General features: G+C 40.7%; 1 pseudogene across 1 annotated transcript; it reads right to left on the bottom strand.

Annotated features, from left to right (window-relative positions):
• Positions 1–50: 50 nt before the first annotated feature.
• LOC309634388 (intracellular hyaluronan-binding protein 4 pseudogene) lies at positions 51–4,629 on the bottom strand (annotated as a pseudogene). Its single transcript has one exon. The product of its transcript is annotated as an intracellular hyaluronan-binding protein 4 pseudogene (transcript).
• Between the last annotated feature and the right edge of the window lie 17,006 nt (positions 4,630–21,635).

Raw genomic sequence — 21,635 nt, forward strand, 5'->3', positions numbered from 1 at the left:
ACTGTATACTTTTTTTTTTTTTAATTTTTTAATTAATTAATTAATTAATTTTTATTTTTGGCTGTGTTGGGTCCTCGTCTCTGCGCGAGGGCCCCCCCCAGCCGCGGCAAGCGGGGGCCACTCTTCACCGCGGTGCGCGGGCCCCTCACCATCGCGGCCTCTCCCGTTGCGGAGCACAGGCTCCAGACACGCAGGCTCAGCAGTTGTGGCTCACGGACCTAGCTGCTCCGCGGCATGCGGGATCCTCCCAGACCAGGGCTCGAACCCATGTCCCCTGCATTAGCAGGCAGACTCCCAACCACTGCACCACCAGGGAAGCCCCCAACTGTATACTTAAACCTAACAAGTCAATTCTAAAATTCATGTGGAAATGCAAAGGGCTAAGAATACATGAGTCAATCCTGAAGAAGTATAAGATTGGGGGACCTGCTTTACCAAAATACTAGATATCAAGATTTATAAAGCTATTAATTCAAAGACAGACAAATAGACTAATGGGACAGAATAGAGAGATAAGAAGCCAACCCATGTATATATGAAAACTTAAAGCAGATAAGTGGGGGAAAGAATGAATCTTTAAATAAATGATGCTGGGAAAATAGATTATCCATGTGGCAAAAAATAGGTTCTAGGTGCATTCCGATTTAAGCAATAAAAGCAAAATAATGAAATTGTTAGAAACAGTGTTGAAAAATGTCTTAATGATGTGGATGACGTGGAGTAGGGAAGGATTTCTTAAATAAGATACAGAAAGCATAAATTATAAAGGAAAAGATTCATAACCTCAGCTATATTAAAATTAAGAATTTCTATTTACCAAAGACAGCACAAAGAGTGAAAATACAAGGCACAAACTGGGAGAAGACATTTGCAACTGGTAAAACTGACAAAAAGTCAGTATCCAGGATATATACGTAACTTCTACATATCAGTTAGAAAAAAAATTCATAGAGAAATGGGCAAAAACTTGAACAGGCATTTCACAGAAAGAGAAGGCTGAATAGCAAATTAACCTATTAAAAAAAGGTTCTACCTCAGTAGTTAAGGAAATGCGAATTAAATCATAATGTAGTACCATGTCACCCCACCCATGAGACTGGCAAAAATAAAAAACTCTAACAATAAGTAGTGTTGGTGAGAATATGAAGCAAGAGGAATACTTAAGACTGTGGGTGGGGTTGTAAATTGGTATAACCATTTTGAAATTAAAGAAAAGTAATAAAAATACCCCATGATTCATCAGTCCCACTCCTAGAGAAATTCTTGCACATTTGCACTGAGAGACATGTGAAGGAAGTCTAGGAATGTTCATAGCAGTGCAGTTTGTAATAGTGAAAATCAGAAAACAGTGCAAATGTCTATTGAAAATGATAAGCCTCACTATTCATGAACTAGGAGCAAGGATGGTCTGACTATCTCACGTGTTGTATAGTTCATGAACAGTGTCTGCCATACCATCCAACAGGAATATTCAAAATAACTCAAATTACTTCTTAAACCCAAGAAATGTTAACATGGTCCATTATGTTCTTTCTTTTTTCCTTTCATTAAAAAAATAATTCATAGGTCTTTGGGGATAAAGAGTATGGTGTCAACAATTGGCTCTAGGAGAGGTATAATTTGCTGAATTGAACATTTGTATTCTGGAAGGTCTAGAGGGGGTGTATACACCAAAATACTTTAAAAAACAATTTCGAGACCAACCTTGAAATCAATTTGGCAGTCTCTAACTTGCACACCTACTTTGTATTAATTTTGAGGCTGACTTACACACAATAAAATGAGACCACAAAAGGCATGCAAAGGGTGTGGTAAGTTGTTTTGCAAAAGTAACAGGCTAAATACCTGAGCAGAATGTTGTTTCCTCACAGTCTACTTGAGTAATTAATGAGTACAGCAGCTGTTGTAGGAGTAGTTCATTCCCCATCCATCAAATCATAATGGTTTTTTTTTTTTTTGAGGGAATACCAACCTTTATTTACACTTGGGTTCAAGTTCAGAACTGCCATCTTAGTATAGCAAGGCAAAAAAAAGCACAGATCCTGAGACCAAGGTTCAGATTCCCACATAAGCATATTAACTGTGTGACAACCAGCAAATGTTACCCAGTTTCTTCAGTAAAGTGGGAAGAGTGTCACCCGAGCTTCCAGTGGCTGTTACAGATGCCTCTGCCCTGGCTGCCACCCTGGGCACCACCCTGCAGGCAGCTAGGCTGAGAGAACATGGGCCTCCAGGTCTCAGCCCTGCTGGTTAGGGTGGGACTCAGGGAGTTATTGAAGCTCTGAGGAAGCCCCTAACCCCAAAATTCTCCAAAGGCAAGAAATAGAAACTCGAACTGGTGCAAGGGCCAAGTGAGAAAAACTAAACATAGGTGTTCAATAAATATTAGTTATTTATAAGTCTTGCTCAGGACAGGGACAGAGGGCCTTTGTCACAGGTGTTGAATTCTGACACTAGCTCTGAGGGAGAAAAGCATGTGGTGTTAAGTTGCAATACTCTTGCCTGCACCCCTTTTCATTTGATTGGTGGGTTAAATAACATTATTTTAAAAATCATTTACTTAATACTCATCCTAAAAACCACCCAAACACTAAATATGCACATTTATACTAAGCGTGTGTATGTGTGTGTACATACACGCAGAAACCACGAGGTAGTTTAGATCACCATGAAAAAATCAATACCTTCCCTAATTCTCTTCCACAGAGTGGTTACCAGTGACTGCCCGATAGCTAATTAAAATTATTGGTTAAATGAAAACCAAAAAATTCCAGGAGAATATAACATTTACAAGTAAATAGTAAATACAACTGTATTTTAATTTCTTGGTCTCGGAAAACTAGGCTGTGACTGCTTTAAATTAATGGTCCAAGTTATATGTATTTCCTTTAATACAGAAGGACATAGCCTTCCGGTATCTATACAACTTACTAAGTAGTCTCAATAGATTCTATTTTACAACTTGCTTTACTCTCCATGCTTTTGTGGAAGATTCAATACAATCTCTATGTACATATTTTAAACATTATTTCTGAACTACATTTGGAATTCCTTAAATAAAAAAATAATCACCATTCTCCACCTTCTTGGGAAAGTGCCAGACTAACCCCTGACCAGAACTGCTGCTCTCTAGCATCTGGAGAAATCCCTATTCCCACACCACCCCCAGGCCAAAAATGTGCGATGAATTCAAACTACATGGGAAAAAGCAACATCTATTGTTCTTAGAGTCTGACTCTCTTCCCTACAGCAAGAAAAGTCTCTTTATAGGTATGCCAGTGCTGTTTTAAGTTGCCAGGGAAATAGGGCTCTCTCTAGCCAGAGCAGGAAAATCTTCGGGGTCATCTGGGTTTGGAGCAACGTCTTGTGTCACCACTTCTGCTCTGGGTCCATAGTTTTCTGCCCTTCTGATCCTTCCCCGGCCTCCCCGGGTGCCACCTCTGGCTCCGCGCCCGGGAAGAGGGAGGTTACCAAAATTAATCTCCAGCTGGGATGTGATGTCATTGGCCGCTTTCCGGAAAACATGGGCATCATCCTCGTAGTCATCCTTTACCAAATCATCTCTGTATTTAGACTTGTGTATCACCACTGCTTTGGAAGGGACAGTGGACTCAGGTTTCCGGATGTTAAATTCAGGCTTTGGTCTGGTCTGTTCTTGAAGATTCTCCACTCATCTAGGGTCATCTCTTGAACTTGAGTTTCTTCTTCTACATCCAACTCAGGAACTTTGGCTGGAGATTCCTCCTCCAGGGGGCGCAGGGACTCCTCCACCACTGTGGTCTCTTCCATGGGGGCAGTCGGGTCCATGTCACTGGTATCTTTACCTGATCCCCAGGTGCGAACTCCATATCCACCCATGTTGTCTTCAGTTCTGATTGCTATTTTATCATTCCCACTGTATCTCTCAAATTCTCGTTTCCCTCTCTGGTCAAAACCGTCAAAAGCTCTGTTCCCAGGACTACCTCTGCCTCTGCTTCGCATGCCCCCTCTTGGGCCTCCACGTCCTCTCAGTGGTCTGTCTCGATCAAACCTGTCAACTGGTTTTTCATCTGTAAACTTCTCAGGTGTAAAGTCTGCCTGCCTCTCCGTCTCATAGGGTCGATATTCCCTGTAGGACCTCCGCTCTGCTCTATCAAGCGTCACCTCTGTCCCCCGGCTCTCACTCCATCCTTGCTGCTCGCCTCTTCTGGAAGTTCGCTTCTGGCCGGGCGGCTGAGGGCCGCCCCCTGGGCTGTCTGGCTGCTGCGCGCCGGGGGCCTGGAGGCTCTTGCGCTTCTTCTGAGACTCCCTCCGGCCGCCGCCCGCGCCGGGTCTGTGGCCCGAGGCCCCAGCCGGGCTCCTGCCGCCGCGGTTGCCGGCCCCGGCCGCCGCCCCCGCCGCTTCGTCGCGCCTCTTGCGCTGCAGCTGCTGCTGGCGTCGGCGCTCGGCCTCGCGCAGGATGTCGAACGGGTCCGACTCGTCGTCTAGCAGCTGGTGGAAGCGGTTGGCCACGACGCAGCCGAAACTCTCCTGCATCGCGGCGCCTGCGGCGGCCGCGGCCACAGGACTCCCCAGAGCGCCCTTCATGCCGCCGCGGCCACTGCGGGCCCGCCGCGGGCAGTCCACGCGAGCGAGTCTCACCGAAGCCGGCAGCGAGGACCCATCCTACCCGCAGCTACATCCCTCCCCGCCCAGCCCAGTCCCCCATAATGGTTTTATAGTGAAGGCAAATGGTTTTTTTTTTTTAAATTAATTTATTTATTTATTTTTGGCTGTGTTGGGTCTTCGTTTCTGTGCGAGGTCTTTCTCTAGTTGCGGCGAGTGCGGGCCACTCTTCATCACAGTGCGCGGGCCTCTCACTGTCGCGGCCTCTCTTGTTGCGGAGCACAGGCTCCAGACGCGCAGGCTCAGTAGTTGTGGCTCACGGGCCTAGTTGCTCCGCGGCATGTGGGATCTTCCCAGACCAGGGCTCGAACCCGTGTCCCCTGCATTGGCAGGCACATTCTCAACCACCGCGCCACCACGGAAGCCCCAAGGCAAATGGTTTTTATTCCAGTGCCAGGGCAACTGTTTTCTCTCTGTAGCTCACAGTTAGGAGCATATTTAACAGTACTTTAAGAAAGCCAGATTTTACCAGCATCATTAGAATATTTTATTCTTATCCATCTTTCCTCATCCATCACTCAGATAGGAACTACTTTTTTTTTTTTCCAAGAGAAAGAAAGAAAGAGAGGGAGAGAGGGTGAGAGGGAAAAGGAAAAAGGTGGGGGAGGAAATCCAGTGGGGAAAAAGGAGACTTGGGGCTGGGGAGGGGAGTAATATAATATTTCATATTCTAGGAAAAGAAAATGCTGCTGTTGACGTTTTAGGTGGTCATGTTATGCAAAATAACCCCAAGAAAACAGTGGAAAATTGAAGGGGTCAGACACACTTGGCTTCTAGTCCTGGCTTCAGCACTCACTAGGCTGTGATGCCAAATATCACTGAGAAAACGTCTTAATCTTTCTAACCCTTGGTTTCTTCATATGTAAACTAGGCAGAGTAATAGAGCCACCTTGCAGAATATGATAGTGCCTGTAAAGCATGTAGCCTAGCACATGGTAGGTGCATAATCAACCTTAGGTTGGGGGCCCCTGGGTTCTTGAGCTCAGTGATCTATTTCATTTGCTGAAGGTTGCTTTGTAAGTGTTTTTATAACAGAGTCTTTAAAAAGAGTCTCCATACTGCCAAGTTTATGCTAGGATTTAAGCTGCAATTTCATGGTGACTAGCTCTAGAACAGGGATCCCAACCCCCAGGCCACAGACCAGTAGCAGTCCGTGGCCTGTTAGGAACCGGGCCACACAGCAGGAGGTGAGTGACGGGTGAGCAAGCGAAGCTTCGTCTGTATTTACAGCCGCTCCCCATCGCTCACATTGCCACCTGAGTCCCGCCTCCTGTCAGATCAGCAGCGGCATTAGATTCTCATACGAGCACGAACCCTACTGTGAACTGCACCTGTGAGGGATCTGGGTTGCTCGCTCCTTATGAGAATCTAACGCCTGATGATCTGAGGCGGAGCTGAGGCTGTGATGCTAGCACTGGGGAACGGCTGCAAATACAGATTATCATTAGCAGATAGGTTTGACTGCACAGAGACTATAATAAATCAGTTGCTTGCAGACTCATATCAAAACCCTATCAGTGAGTGGCAAATGACAAGCTGCATCTTACGGAGTAGACTGGACATAAGCAACACACTTCGGGTGTCACTGTCTCCCATCACCCCCAGATGGGACCATCTAGTTGCAGGAAAACAAGCTCAGGGCTCCCACTGATTCTGCATTATGGTGAGTTGTATAATTATTTCATTATATATTACAATGTAATAATAATAGAAATAAAGTGCACAATAAATGTAATACACTTGAATTATCCCGAAACCATCTCCCCCACCCCCAGTCCGTGGAAAAATTGTCTTCCACGAAACTGGTCCCTGGTGCCAAAAATGTTGGGGACTGCTGCTCTAGAAGGTTCAATGATAAAATTGGTCTCTCACTGAAAATGGAATTAGGTAACAGCAAAACAGCTCTGGTACAGATTTTCTTTGTGAATAGTGCCTCTGAGCTCCAGAGTTGAAACTTGGTTGGCATCTGCATATGGATATGTCAGACATCTCAAACTCTATCCAAAATGAAGCACTTGCTTATCCATCCATGAATCTGTTTCTCTTCAGGCTTTCCCATCTCAGTGCCTTTGTGCATCCAGCTGCTCAAGCCAGAAACCTGAGTCATTTCCAAATCCCTTCATCCCTCACTCCTTTTTTTTTTTTAATTTAAAAAAATATTTATTTATTTATTTTTGGCTGCGTTGGGTCTTCATTGCTGCGCGTGGGCTTTCTCTCGTTGCGGCGAGCAAGGGCTACTCTTCGTTGCGGTGCGCGGGCTTCTCATTGCGGTGGCTTCTCTTGTTGTGGAGCATGGGCTCTAAGCGTGTGGGCTTCAGTAGTTGTTGCTCGCAGGCTCTAGAGCACAGGTTCAGTAGCTGTGGAGCATGGGCTTAGTTGCTCCGCGGCATGTGGGATCTTCCCAGATCAGGGCTCGAACCCAAGTCCCCTGCATTGGCAGGCAAATTCTTAACCACTGCACCCCCAGGGAAGTCCCCATCCCTCACTTCTTAATACAGTTCATCTCCAAGTGCTATTTAAAACTCCTTCAAATATATCTTCAATCTGTGTACTAACCCCAGTGTCTACTGCCATCACCCTAAACCAAATCATCATTTTAAAAACGTGGATTACTGCAATAGCTCTCCAAATAATCTCTCCACTTCTACTCTTATTTCCCTCCAATCCATTGGATCTTGTCATCTTCTTGCTCCAAAGCCTTGGTGGATTCCCTTTGCACATAGGATAAAAACAAAATCTTTAACATGACTTATAAAGCCCTGAGTGATATGTCGCATGCCTAACTTTTCAGCCTTATCCATCAATATTCCCTCCCTTACTCCATTAGATTAATATGGGAACTCAATTTTCCCAGTGTGAGAATTTAGCATCAGTAATGTGGTACACTTGAGAAGACTTTACAAAGATCTCAAGCATTAATTAGGTCATTTGAGAAGAGAATGACATAGGACCAAGAGGTTTGGCATATTCTCTGAAAGATGCATTCTGGCAAAATTTTGTTATAATCTTGGAATGAAGCTACAAATAAGAACAGAATAAAGTTAACTTGTCCTAGTTACAGACTACTGTGTGTCCTAGCAGGAAGATTAAAAAACATGTAGAACACATGCCCTCATGGTATACACCCTTGTTAGGAAGATTAAATCATGCATACATACAATACTAGGCAGAAAACAATCAACTTTGTCACCACAATCAGAGTCATCCATAAGGCTTGAAAAGATAATGGAGACAACTGGATTTTGAAGGAAGCATGGGAATAACATTGATGGAAGAGAATCAAGAGGATATATCAGATGTATGAAAAAATAGACTGGTAGGAATGAATGTTCCAGGTAGAGGAGCAATAAGGAGGCTATAGGAGAGAGGCATCATGATATAAAGAGAGAAGAATCAAATAGAAGTTTCCTTTATTTAAATTGAAGTGTAATTGACTTACAATATTGTGTTAGTTTCAGGTATACAGCAAAGTGATTCAGTATTTCTACAGATTATATTCCATTATAGGTTGTTACAAGATAATGGTATAAGTCCCTGTATTATACAGTGTATTCCTGTTGCTTATCTATATGATATATAGTAGTTTGTATCTGTTACTCCCATACCCCTAATTTGTCCCTCCCTGTTCCCTCTCCCCTTTGGTAACCACAAGTTTGTTTGCTGTATCTGTGAATCTATTTCTGTTTTGCATATACATCCATTCATTGTATTATTTTTTAGATTCCACGAATAAGTGACATTATAGTATTTGCGTTTGTCTTTCTCTGTCTGACTTATTTCACTAAGCATAATATTCTCTAGGTCCATCCATGTTGCTTCAAATTGCAGTATTTCATTCTTTTTTATGGCTGAGTAATATTCCATTATATATATATGTATATATAAATAAAATTATATAATCCATTATCTATCTCTATCTATCTATCTCTATCACATCTTCTTAATCCAATCATATGTCAGTGGGCACTTGTGTTACCTCCATGTCTTGGCTATTGTAAATAGTGCTGCTATGAACATTGCACTACATATATCTTTTCAAATTAGTTTTTAATTTTTTCCAGATATATAGCCAGGAGTGGAATTGCTGGATGATAGTTCTATTTTTAGTTTTTAAGGAACCTCCATTCTGTTTTTTATAGTGGCTGCACCAATTTACATTCCCCCCAACAGTGTTTGAGGGTTCCCTTTTCTCCACATCCTTGCCAACCTTTATTTGTAGACTTTCTGATGATAGCCTTTTTGACAGGTATGAAGTGATACCTCATTGTGGTTTTGATTTGCATTTCTCTGATGATTAGTGATGTTGAGCATTTTTGCATGTGCCTGTTGGCCATCTGTATGTCTTTTTGGAAAAATGTCTATTCAAGTCTTCTGCCTATTTTTTAATTGTCTATTTTTTTGATATTGAGTTGTGTGAGCTGTTTATATATTTTGGATATTAACCTCTTATTGGTCATATTGCAAGTATGTTCTCCCATTCAGTAGGTTGTCATTTTGTTCTGTTGATGGTTTCCTTTGCTGTGCAAAAGCTTTTAAGTTTAGTTATGTCCCATTAGTTTATTTTTGCTTTTATTTCTTTTGCCTTAGGAGACTGATCCAAGAAAATACTGCTATGATTTATGTCAAAGAGTTTTCTGCCTATGTTGTCTTCTAGGAGTTTTATGGTTTCAGATGTTACATTTAGGTCTTTAAGCCATTTTGAGTTTGTTTTTGTATTTGTTGTGAGGGGCTGTTCTAATCTCATTGTTTTACATGTGGCTGTCCAGTTTTCCCAGCACCACTTGTTGAATAGACTGTCTTTTCTTCATTGTATTTTCTTGCCTCCTTTGTCATAGATTGACCATAAGTGCATGGATTTGTTTCTGGACTCTCTATTCTGTTCCATTGATCTGTGTGTCTGGTTTTGTGTCTATACTCTCATGTTTTGGTTACTGTAGCTTTGAAATACAGTCTGAAGTCTCGGAGGGTTATACATCCATCTTTGTTCTTTATTCTCAGGATTGCCTTGGCAATTTTGGGTCTTTTGTGGTTCCATGTAAATTTTAGGATTGTTTGTTCTAGTTCTGTGAAAAATGTCATGGGTATTTTGATAGGGATTGCATTAATTCTCTAGGTTGCTTTGGATAGTATGGCCATTTTAACAATATAATTCTTCCAATCCAAGAGCATGGGATATCTTTCCATTTATGTGAGTCATTTCAATTTCCTTCATCAATGATTTATAGTTTTAAGAGTACAGGTCTTTCACTTCCTTGGTTAAATTAATTCTTAGGTATTTTTCTTTTTTCTTTTTTTTAACATTTTCTTTGTAATTTTATTGTGATTTCATTGTCATTTGATTGCTATTTTATTCTTTTTTGGTATCTTGGTGGAATATTTTCTGGATACATATTCATGCATTTATTCATTCATTCTCTCAACAAATATTTATTGAGTACTAACTGTGTGTAAGGTATTTAACTTGTGCTGTAGGGACACAAAAATGAATATGCGCCAACCATTATCTTCCAAAAAAACTATTGTTCTATTAAAATAATGTAAGTGCCCGAGAATTCAGGGAGGAAGTTGTCACTTATGTCTGAAGTCAGATGCTGAGTGTGGTGGGCACCAATGGACCTCCTATCTGGCAATGTTGAAAAGAGAGAAAAGTTCTAGTCAGAAACCAGTCCTTATAATTCAGTCACCTCAGAATTTACTCACTTTTGCTGCCTAATATTTCACGTGAATGGCAAATTGGTACATGGACGTTTCAAAAAAAATTTTTTTTTAAAGTAAAGACTGGCCAGGGCCTTCAGTGAACATTCGATAGACCTTCATTGTTTTGCTTGAGTGGTTTTATTTTTAATGTCATGAGTGGTTCGCCTTGAGTGCACATTAGTACATTTCATCACGATTCAGCATTTTGCCAGGACCAACAAAAAAAATTTTTATGTTTAGGTGGGAACTGTATCCTGCTTTCTAGGTCCCTCATTTAGGAAAACTTATTTATTTTCTCAGGGCCTGTTTGTTGTTGCTGTTGCTTTATCAATAGAATGTAAAAATTACATATTATGACTTCTACCTTCCTATCAGGAATAGTAATGAAGGCAGTGCCTGCAAGAAACCTTCAACCTCCTTGGGGATTCTAAAATACTGAGCTGTTCTGTATTGCTCAACGCAACTACCAGACGTTCCTCACAGTGGTGGTAGTTATGAGAAGTGTTGGCCGGACATTGCAACTCAAAGGAAAGCACCTTTCCTGACGTGCAAAGCTGCTGTTGTTTGCACTTTAGCTGTAGGTCTTGAAGCTTTGGATTCCCTTGCTTATTGGGTTTACACTGTGTGAACCAGGACTGCAGAGAGAAATTGCTGCTGGTCTCATTACCACATGTCTGGGCTTGGGCTCCAGCTGAAGTGTTTGGCTTGTTGACTTCCACGCTGGAATTCATTTCCTTCTGCTCTCTCTAGTTATTGCTACATCTTTTTGTTTAGACAGCTCCAAGGGACTCAAAAGATATGCCGGTGTCATTAATTCTCTCAATGTCCTTCCGTAATAAGACGATTATTTTCTTGCTTATGCCATGTCCAAACGGGGCATTCCTAATTAGCAGGCACCTCACTTCCAAGTGATGATCCACAAGGATCACCTTCTAACTTGTGGCTTCCAAGGTTACTTGGGTGGTGATCCCTTTTGCAGGCAATCAGAAGGAGGCAAAAGCACAGAGCTTATCTTGAGGGAGGTAGCAGTGAGCTTGGCTGGGAGCTAGCATATGTTACTCATGCTTCTGTTTCACTTACTGAAAGTCAGTCACATGTTCACACTTGGGAGGCTGAGTACTACCGCTAAGCTGTTCTAACAAAGGAATTGACCGGAAGGAAAGCATTCCAACTGACAGATGCCTCTTTAGTGCTTGGCATATAGCACCTTCTCCAGGTGGCACTACTTGTTGAAGTAGTCATGGAAAGAGAACTTGGCTCTTATTATTACAAGACTGAAATTAGTTTAATAGAGATTTAGAGGAATAAATCAAGGTTGAGTGCTATGTATTGACTACTTGCTGCATTCTGTGTCTTTCCCGACTTCTTTGGACGATCCTCAATCTGAAAGCTTCCCTTTCACAACCTAGTCCAAGAATTGTAGATAAGGTGATTAGATTCCTAGGGCTACAGGCACAAATGACCACAAACCGGGTGGCTTAAAACAACAGGAATTTTTTGTTTCACAGTTCTGGACGTCTGAAGTCTGAAATCAAGGTGTCAGCAGGATTTGTTCCTTTTACAGGCTGAGGAAGTATCTGTTCTGTACCTCTTTTCCAGTTTCTTGTGGTTGCTGGGAAACCTTGGCATTCTTAGGCTTGTAGATGCCTCACTCCAATCTCTGCTGCCATTGTCACAGGGCTTTCTTCCCTTTGTGCCTGTGTCCAAATTTCCCTCTTATAAGGACACCAGTCATTGGAGTAGGGCCAGCACAGTAGGACTGGGGACCAGCTGAATGACCTGGTACAGGTTTCTTAACATCTCTGCAGCTCTGTTTTCTCACCCTCCCTGCAGGGATGAAGAGAGCAGCAGAGGAGTCTTCACTTTTCTCCCCACACTGGGTCCTTGGAGAACCAGAAGGGCATTCCTAGGTATTTTTCTCTATGCAACTTTAAATGGGATTTTTTAAATCTTTCTCTTTCTGATATTTCACTATTAGTGTATAGAAACACAATAGATTTCTGTATATTAATCTCGTATCCTGCTACCTTGCTGAATTCATCTATTAGTTATAATAGTTTTTGGGTGGAGAATTTAGGGTTCTCTATATAGAGTACTATGTCATCTGCAAATAGGGCCAGTTTTACCTCTTCCCTTCCAATTTGCATACATTTTATTTCTTTTTCTTATCTGATCGCTGTAGATAAGACTTTTAATACTTTGTTAAATACAAGTGGTGAGTGTGGGCATCCTTCTCTTGTTCCGCATTTAGTGGGAAGGCTTTTACCTTTTCACCCAAATAGAAGTTGCAAAATAAGGAGACCTGTGCTCCAGGCATATCTCTGCTTCTAGCCAGTTGTATGCCTTTAAGCAAGACTCTTTTCTTCTTTAATGTTTAATAGTAATGATAAAAGTAACAGCTAACATTCACTGAGTTCTTAATATATTTTAGGCACAGTGCTGAGCATTATTTCATTTAATTGAGCATAAATTGGTACTTTTATTATTTCCATGTTGCAGACAAAGAAAGTGAAACTTTAAGAAGTTAAATACCTTGCTCAAGGTCAAAAACTAAGTAAATAGCAGAGGTAGGTTTTGAACCCATGTATTCTGATTTCAGAGCCCAATGTCTTTACCATCTACCTATACTGTTTCCTGAAAAGATGAGGAAGTATGAATACACAATCTTGCCTCAAAGATTCTATCATTTCAAATGATTTCATAAATTTCAAATGATTCTATCATTTCTGTTTTGATAGAGGAGTGCAAGAGAGGATTGGGTAGATAGGTAGGATGGGTAGGGCCCTACAATATGATTCTGATACTATCTGGAGTTAGGTCAAACTTCACAAGTTAAGGGCACAGACCTCCATAAGTCTGCCCTCACTTCAGATACCAGTCACAAGCTTAAGGGTTTGCAGGAAACATGTACTTCTGACCAACTGGCTACAAATTTGGGGGTTTCCACCATCCCCTCAGTTTTGTTTTTTTAAATTTATTTATTTTTTATTTTTGGCTGTGCTGGGTCTTCGGTTCGTGCGAGGGCTTTCTCTAGTTGCGGCAAGTGGGGGCCACTCTTCATCGCGGTGCGCGGGCCTTTCACTATCGCGGCCCCTCCCGTTGCGGGACACAGGCTCCAGACGCGCAGGCTCAGTAGTTGTGGCTCACGGGCCCAGCTGCTCTGTGGCATGTGGGATCCTCCCAGACCAGGGCTCGAACCCATGTCCCCTGCATTAGCAGGCAGACTCTCAACCACTGCGCCACCAGGGAAGCCCCATCCCCTCAGTTTTGATAGTTCACTAGAACAACTCATAAAAAAAAAAAAGAGAGACACAAACCAGGACACCCAAAAGGAGAGACACATAGGGAGAAGTCTGGGAAGATCTCAAATGCAAAACTTTCATGTCCTCTCCCTATGGAGTCAGGGCACTTCAGCCTCCTTGGCTCATTGATATGTAACAGTTTGCACAGAGTACTGTTAACCAGGGAAGCTCACCTGAACTTTGGTGTCCAAAATTTTGGGGGGTTTCATTATATAGACATGATTGATTGAATCATTGGCCAGGAGGTTGAACTCAATCTCTACCACTTCCCTGGAGGTCATACTGCTATCATGTGGCTCAAAGCCCAAACCCTCTAATCACATGGGTGGTCTTTCTGGTGTGGCCAACCCCTACCCTGCATCATCTCACTATCAGAAATTATCTAGGAGCCCACCATGAGTCACCTTACTGGCAAACTATCAGGTGTGGTTTGAAGAATCTACCAAGAATAACAAAGACACTTATATCACTCAGGAAATTTCCAAGCATTTGGAGGGTACCTCCCAGGAATCAGAGACAAGTTCAGCCAAATTTCCGATTACTTTTAAATATTATATAAAATTATATAATTTTATAAATTATATAAAATATAAGTATATATAAAATAAATATATACATATTTTATGTTTATACCTCCCTTTCATATTTTAACCATTCTGAAATAATATATTAAAAAAATTTTAATAACTTACAAGTCTGCTGATCAGCATTCCAAAGCACAGTGGTTTTCAGAAAGCATTTACAGCTAGGTAGAGCTAGCTAGTGATTCTTATTTTCAAAACTAAAATGAGATAAATAGGCTAAAGGTGCAATTTCAAAATGTCAATATCAGAGTGATATAAATAGCAGGAAATATAATGGAAGAGCTTCTTTCTAATAGAATTGTCTGGTCAAATTGTACAGTTTTCTGGAAACCAAATACGATATCCTATCTTTTGTATAATATTTTCATAAAATATTTTATACAAGCATGCTTAGCCAAGCATCTTCACATATATTATCTCATTTGAAACATATAAAAATTTTAAGATAAAATGGGTTATCTCTCATTTTACAAACCAGGTAAGAAAAGCAAAGCTCAGCATTGGTTAATGATTTGCTCCTGGGACTTAGTAGGTACAGAAGTGAACCCTGTTTTTCAGATCCTAAGACTGCTTTAACACTGTTACAGTACTTTTGTAAATAAAGATGCTACTACTGACCTCTTAATAATGTCCTTTTGTATGTTTTTTCAATTTCAATAATGAAGTTCTGAAATTTATATACTCCTATACCATTAGGTCAACCTCTAAGTCTGAGAGTTCGCATGGATGGCATAGCTGAGTTAAAATTCAGGGTGCTATGGTATAATAAAAAATAAATACTTGTTTTTTATTCTCAGTTCCTGGGACATAGCTCCTAAAACCTTGGAATCTTGGAGTGATAAGAGTGTCTTTTGTATGCCAATGAGATGACTAGTAGCTGGAGGCCTCTAGATAGCTTCAGATGGCCAGAGAGACTGTGAGAGGCATTATTAGAGGGTTAGAACCTTCAGCCTCAACCCCTCCCTTAACCTCTGTAGAGCTGAAGAGAGGCTGGAGATGGAGTTAATTACCAATGGCCAACGATTTACTTGATCATGCTTATGTAAGGAAACCTCCATAAAACCCCCACACCACTGGGGTTTGGAGAGCTTCTGGGTTGATGAACACATTGAGGTGCTGGGATGGTGGTGTGCCCAGAGAGGACATGGAAGCTCTGTGCCCCTCTGTGCCTTGCCCTATACATCTCTTCCATTTGGCTGTTCCTGAGTTGCATTCTTTTTAATAAATTGGCAATAGCAAATAAAGTGTTTTCCTGAGTTCTGTAAGTTGTTTTAGTGAATTATCAAAACTGAGGAGGCGGTTGTGGGAACCCCCTAAATTATAGCCAATTAGTCAGAAGTACCAATAGCAACCGGGGACTTGTTAAAGCAGGCAGGTAGTTAAATATGAGCAGAGAAAGGGGGACATGGGCCACATGGCAGGAAACCATGCATCTTGTAAACATCAGGAGTCGTTGGGCAGACAAAGAGAAGCAGGAACCTCCAGACTTACAGGAAACCACACATTTTGGGATGATAAGTGTCCTGGAGGCAGACAAAGAAAGGTAGGAAGGAAGATTAGCTCAAGATGGTGGAGTAGAAGGACACGAACTCACTCCCTTCTTATGAAAGCACCAAAATCACAACTAACTGCTGAACAACCATCCATAAAAAAATGCTGGAACCTACCAAAAAAGGATACCCTACATCCAAAGACAAAGAGGAGGCCACAGCGAGATGGTAGGAGGGGCAAATCACGATAAATTCAAATCCCATACCCGCCAGGTGGGTGACCCACAAACTGGAAAACAATTATACCACAGAAGTTACCCCACAGGAGTGAAAGTTCTGAGCCCCATGTCAGGCTTCCAAGCCTGGGGGTCTGGCAGCAGGAGGAGGAGTCCCCAGAGAATCTAGCTTTGAAGGCCAGTTGGGTTTGATCACAGGACTTCCACAGGACTTGGGGGAGACAGAGACTCCACTCTTGGAGGGCTCACACCAACTCTTGTGTGCAACAGAACCAAGGGGATAAAAGCAGTGACCCCATAAGAGACTGGGCCAGACCTACCGGCTAGTATTGAAGGGTCTCCTGCAGATGTGGGAGGCAGCTGGGGCTCACCGCAGGGACAAGGACACTGGCCCGGCAGTTCTGCGAAGTACCCATTGGCGTGAGCCCTCCCAGAGGCCACCATTAGCCCCACCCAACAGCCTGTAGGCTCCAGTGCTGGGTTTCCTCAGGCCAAACAACCAGCAGGGTGGGAGCATAGCTGCACCCATCAGCAGACAAGCGCATTAAAATTTTACTGAACATGGGGCAAGACACAGCTCCACCCACCACCAGTCCCTCCCATCAGGAAGCTTGCACAAGCCTCTTAGATAGCCTCATTCACCAGAGGGCAGACACCAGAAGCAAGAAGAACTACAATCCTGCAGCCTGTGAAATGCAATCCACAATCACAGAAAATTAGACAAAATGAAACAGCAAAAGTATATGTCCCAGATGAAGGAACAAGATATCGATAAAACCCCAGAAAAACAACTAAGTGAAGTGGAGATAGGCAAGCTTCTGGAAAAAGAATTCATAATAATAATAGTGAAGATGATCCAAGATCTCAGAAAAGAATGGAGGCAAGGATCTAGAAGATTCAAGAAATGGTTAACAAAGACCTAGAAGAACTAAAGAACAAACAAACAGAGATGAACACTAACTGAAATGAAAAATATACTAGAAGGAATCAATAGCAGAATAAGTGAGGCAGAAGAACGGATAAGTGACCTGGAAGACGTAATGGTGGAAATCACTGCCATGGAACAGAATAAAGAAAAAAGAACGAAAAGAAATGAAGACAGTATAAGAGACTTCTGGGACAACATTAAATGCATCAACATTCGAATTATAGGGGTCCCAGAAGAAGAAGAAAAAGAGTAAGGGCCTGAGAAAATATTTGAAGAGATTATAGTAAAAAAAATTCCCTAACATGGGAAAGGAAATAGTCACCCAAGTCCAGGAGCACAGAGAGTCCCAGGTAGGATAAATCTAAGGAGGAACATGCTGAGACACATAGTAATCAAATTGACAAAAATTAAAGACAAAGTAAAAATATTAAAAGAAGGGAAAAACAACAAATAACATACAAGGGAACTCCCATGAGGTTATCAGATGATTTTTCAGCAGAAACTCTGCAGGCCAGAAGAGAGCGCCACGATATATTTAAAGTGATGAAAGGGAAGAACCTACAACCAAGAATACTCTACCCAGCAAGGCTCTTATTCAGATTTGATGGACAAATCAAAAACTTCGCAGACAACCAAAAGCTAAGAGAGTTCAGCACAACCAGACCAGCTTTGCAACAAGTGCTAAAGGAACTTCTCTAGGCAGGAAAGAGACTAGCAACTTAAAACAACCTTGTGCATATATAGACTGCTATATCAAAACCTCATGGGAACAGCATACCCCAAAACTACAATAGATACACACACACACACACACAAACACAAGCAACCCAAACACAACACTAAAGATGGTCCTCAAACCACAGGAGAGGAAAACAAGAAAGGAACAGGAGAAAAAAGGCCTACGAAAACAAACCCAAAACAATTAAGAAAATGGCAGTAGGAACTTACATATTGATAATTACCTTAAATGTAAACGGATTAAGTGCTCCAACCAAAAGACATAGACTGGCTGAGTGGATACAAAAACAAGATCCATATATATGCTATCTTCAAGAGACCCACTTCAGACCTAGGGACACACACAGACTGAAAGTGAGGGAATGGAAAAAGATATTCCATGCAAATGGAAATCAAAAGAAAGCTGGAGTAGCAATTCTCATATCAGACAAAATAAACTTTAAAATAAGGACTATTGCAAGAGACAAAGAAGGACACTACATAATGATCAAGGGATCAATCCAAGAAGAAGATATAACAATTGTAAATATTTATGCACCCAACATAGGAGCACCTCAATACATAAGGCAAATGCTAACAGCCATAAAAGAGGAAATTGACAGTAACACAATAATAGTAGGGGACTTTAACACCCCACTTTCACCAATGGACAGATCATCCAGACCGAAAACCAATAAACACAGGCCTTAAGTGACCCATTAGACCAGATGGATTTAATTGATATTTATAGAACATTCCATCCAAAAGCAGCAGCATACACATTCTTCTCATGTGCACATGGAACATTCTCCAGCTTTGATCATATGCTGGGCCACAAAGCGAGACTCAGTAAATATAAGAAAACTAAAATCAAATCAAGCGTCTTTTCTGACCACAATGCTATGAGATTAGAAATAAACTACAAGAAAAAAAACTGTAAAGAACACAAACACGTGGAGGCTAAACAATATGCTACTAAACAACCAATGGATCACTGAAGAAATCAAAGAGGAGAAATCAAAAAACACCTAGAGACAAATGAAAATGAAAGCACAATTATCCAAAACCTATTGAATGCAGCAGAAGCAGTTATAAGAGGGAAGTTTTAGCAATACAATCTTACCTCAGGAAACAAGAAAAATCTCAAATAAACAACCTAATCTTACATCTAAAGCAACTAGAGAAAGAAGAAGAAACAAAAAGAAGGAAAGATATCATAAAAATCAGAGCATAAATAAATGAAATAGAGATGAAGAAAACAATAGCAAAGTTCAACGAAACTAAAAGCTAGTTCTTTGAAAAGATAAACAAAATTGATAAACTTTTGGCCAGACTCATCAAGAACAAAAGGGAGAGGACTCAAATCAATAAAATTAGAAATAAAAAAAGGAGAAGTTACAACTGACACCACAGAAATACAAAGGATCATAAGAGACTACTGCAAGCAACTGTATGCCAATAAAACAGACAACCTGGAAGAAATGGACAAATTCTTAGAAAGGTGCAATTTCCCAAGACTGAACTAGGAAGAAATAGAAAAAATGAACAGACTATTCACAAGTACTAAAATTGAAACTGTGATTAAAAAACTCCCAACAAACAAAATTCCAGGACCAGATGTCTTCACAGGAGAATTCTATCAAACATTTAGAGAAGACCTAACACCTATCCTTCTGAAACTGTTCCAAAAAATTACAAAGGAATGAAAACTCCCAAACTCATTCTATGAGGCCACCATTACCCTGATGCCAAAACCAGACAAAGATACCACAAAGAAAGAAAACTACAGGCCAATATCACTGATGAACATAGATGCAAAAAGCCTTAACAAAATACTAGCAATCTGAATCCAACAATACATTAAAAGGATCATACACCATGATCAAGTGGGGTTTGTCCCAGGGATGCAAGGATTTTTCAGTATCTGCAAATCAATCAATCTGATACAACACATCAACAAATTGAAGAATAAAAACCACATAATCATCTCAATAGATGCAGAAAAAGCTTTTGACAAAATTCAAAACGTATTTATGGTAAAAACTCTCCAGAAAGTGGGCATAGAGGGAACATACCTCTACATAATAAAGGCCATATAAGACAAACGTACAGCTAACATTGTACTCATTGGTGAAAAGCTGAAAGCATTTCCTCTAAGATCAGGAACAAGACAAGGATGTCCACTCTCACCACTTTTATTCAACATAGTTTTGGAATTCCTAGCTCCGGCAATCAGAGAAGAAAAAGAAATAAAGGAATCCAAATCGGAAAAGAAGAAGTCAAACTATCACTGTATGCAGATGACATGATAGTATATACAGAAAATACTAAAGACACTACCAGAAAACTACTAGAGCTCATCAATGAATTTGGTAAAGTTGCAGGTTACAAAATTAATCCACAGAAATCTGTTGCATTTCTATACACTAACAACAAAAGATCAGAAAGAGAAATTAAAGCAACAATTGCATTTACCATTGCATCAAAAAGAATAAAATACCTAGGAATAAACCTACCTAAGGAGGCAAAAACCTGTACTCCAAAAACTATAAGATGCTGATGAAAGAAATCAAAGATGACACAAATAGATAGAAAGCTATACCATGTTCTTGGATTGGAAGAATCAATATTGTGAAAATGACATTACTACCCGAGGCAATTTACAGATTCAATGCAATCCCTATCAAATTACCAATGGCATTCTTCACAGAACTAGAACAAAAACTGTTAAAATTTATATGGAGACACAAAAGACCTAGAATAGCCAAAGCAATCTTGAGGAAAAAAAATGGAGCTGGAGGAATCAGGCTCCCTGACTTCAGACTATACTACAAAGCTATAGTCATCAAAACAGTATGGTACAGGCACAAAACAAATATGGATCAATGGAACAGGATAGAAAGCCTAGAAATAAACCCACGCACCTATGGTCAATTAATCTATGACAAAGGAGGCAAGACTACAATGGAGGAAAGACAGTGTCTTCAATAAATGGTGCTGGGAAAACTGGACAGCTACATGTAAAAACTGAACTTAGAACATTCTTTAACACCATACACAAAAATAAAATCAAACTGGATTAAAGAGCTAAATGTGAGACCAGACACTATAAAACTCTTAGAGGAAAACATAGAACACTCTCTAACATAAATCGCAGCAATATCTTTTTCAATCCATCTCCCAGAGTAATGGAAATAAAAAGAAAAATAGACAAATGGGACCTAATTAAACTGAAAAGTTTTTGTCCAACAAAGGAAACCATAGAAAAAATGAAAAGGCAACCCACAGAATGGAAGAAAATATTTGCAAATGATGTTATTGACAAGGGATTAGTGGCCAAAATTTGCAAACAGCTCATGCTGCTTAATATCATCAAAACAAGCAACCTAATCCAAAAATGGGCAGAAGACCTAAATAGACACTTCTCCAAAGAAGACATACAGATGGCCAAGAGGTAGATGAAAAGATGTTCAACATTGCTAATTATTAGAGAAATGCAAATCAAAACTACAATGAGGTATCACCTCACACCAGTCAGAATGGCCATTGTCAAAAAATCCACAAAGAGTAAATGCTGGAGAGGGTGTGGAGAGAAGTGAACCCCCCTACACTGTTGGTGGGAATGTAAATTTGTGCAGCCACTATGGAGAACAGTATGGAAGTTCCTTATAAAACTAAAAATAGAGCTACCATATGATCCTGCAATCCCACTCCTGGGCATATACCTGGAGCAAAACATGGTCTGAAAGGATACATGCACCCAATGTTCAGTGCAGTGCTGTTTACAATAGCCAAGACATGGAAGCAACTTAAATGTCCATCAACAGATGAATGGATAAAGATGATGTAGCACATATATACAATGGAATATTACTCAGCAATTAAAGAGAAAGAAATAATGCTATTTGCAGCAACATGGATGGACCTAGAGATTGTCATACTGAGTGAAGTAAGACAGAGAAAGAGAAATATCCTATGTGATCGCTTATATGCAGAGTCTAAAAAAAATGGTAGCAATGAATTTACAAAACAGAAAT

The sequence above is a fragment of the Balaenoptera borealis genome, assembly GCF_965194805.1.
Source record: "Balaenoptera borealis genome assembly, chromosome: 8".
Classification (NCBI taxonomy): Eukaryota; Metazoa; Chordata; class Mammalia; order Artiodactyla; family Balaenopteridae; genus Balaenoptera; species Balaenoptera borealis.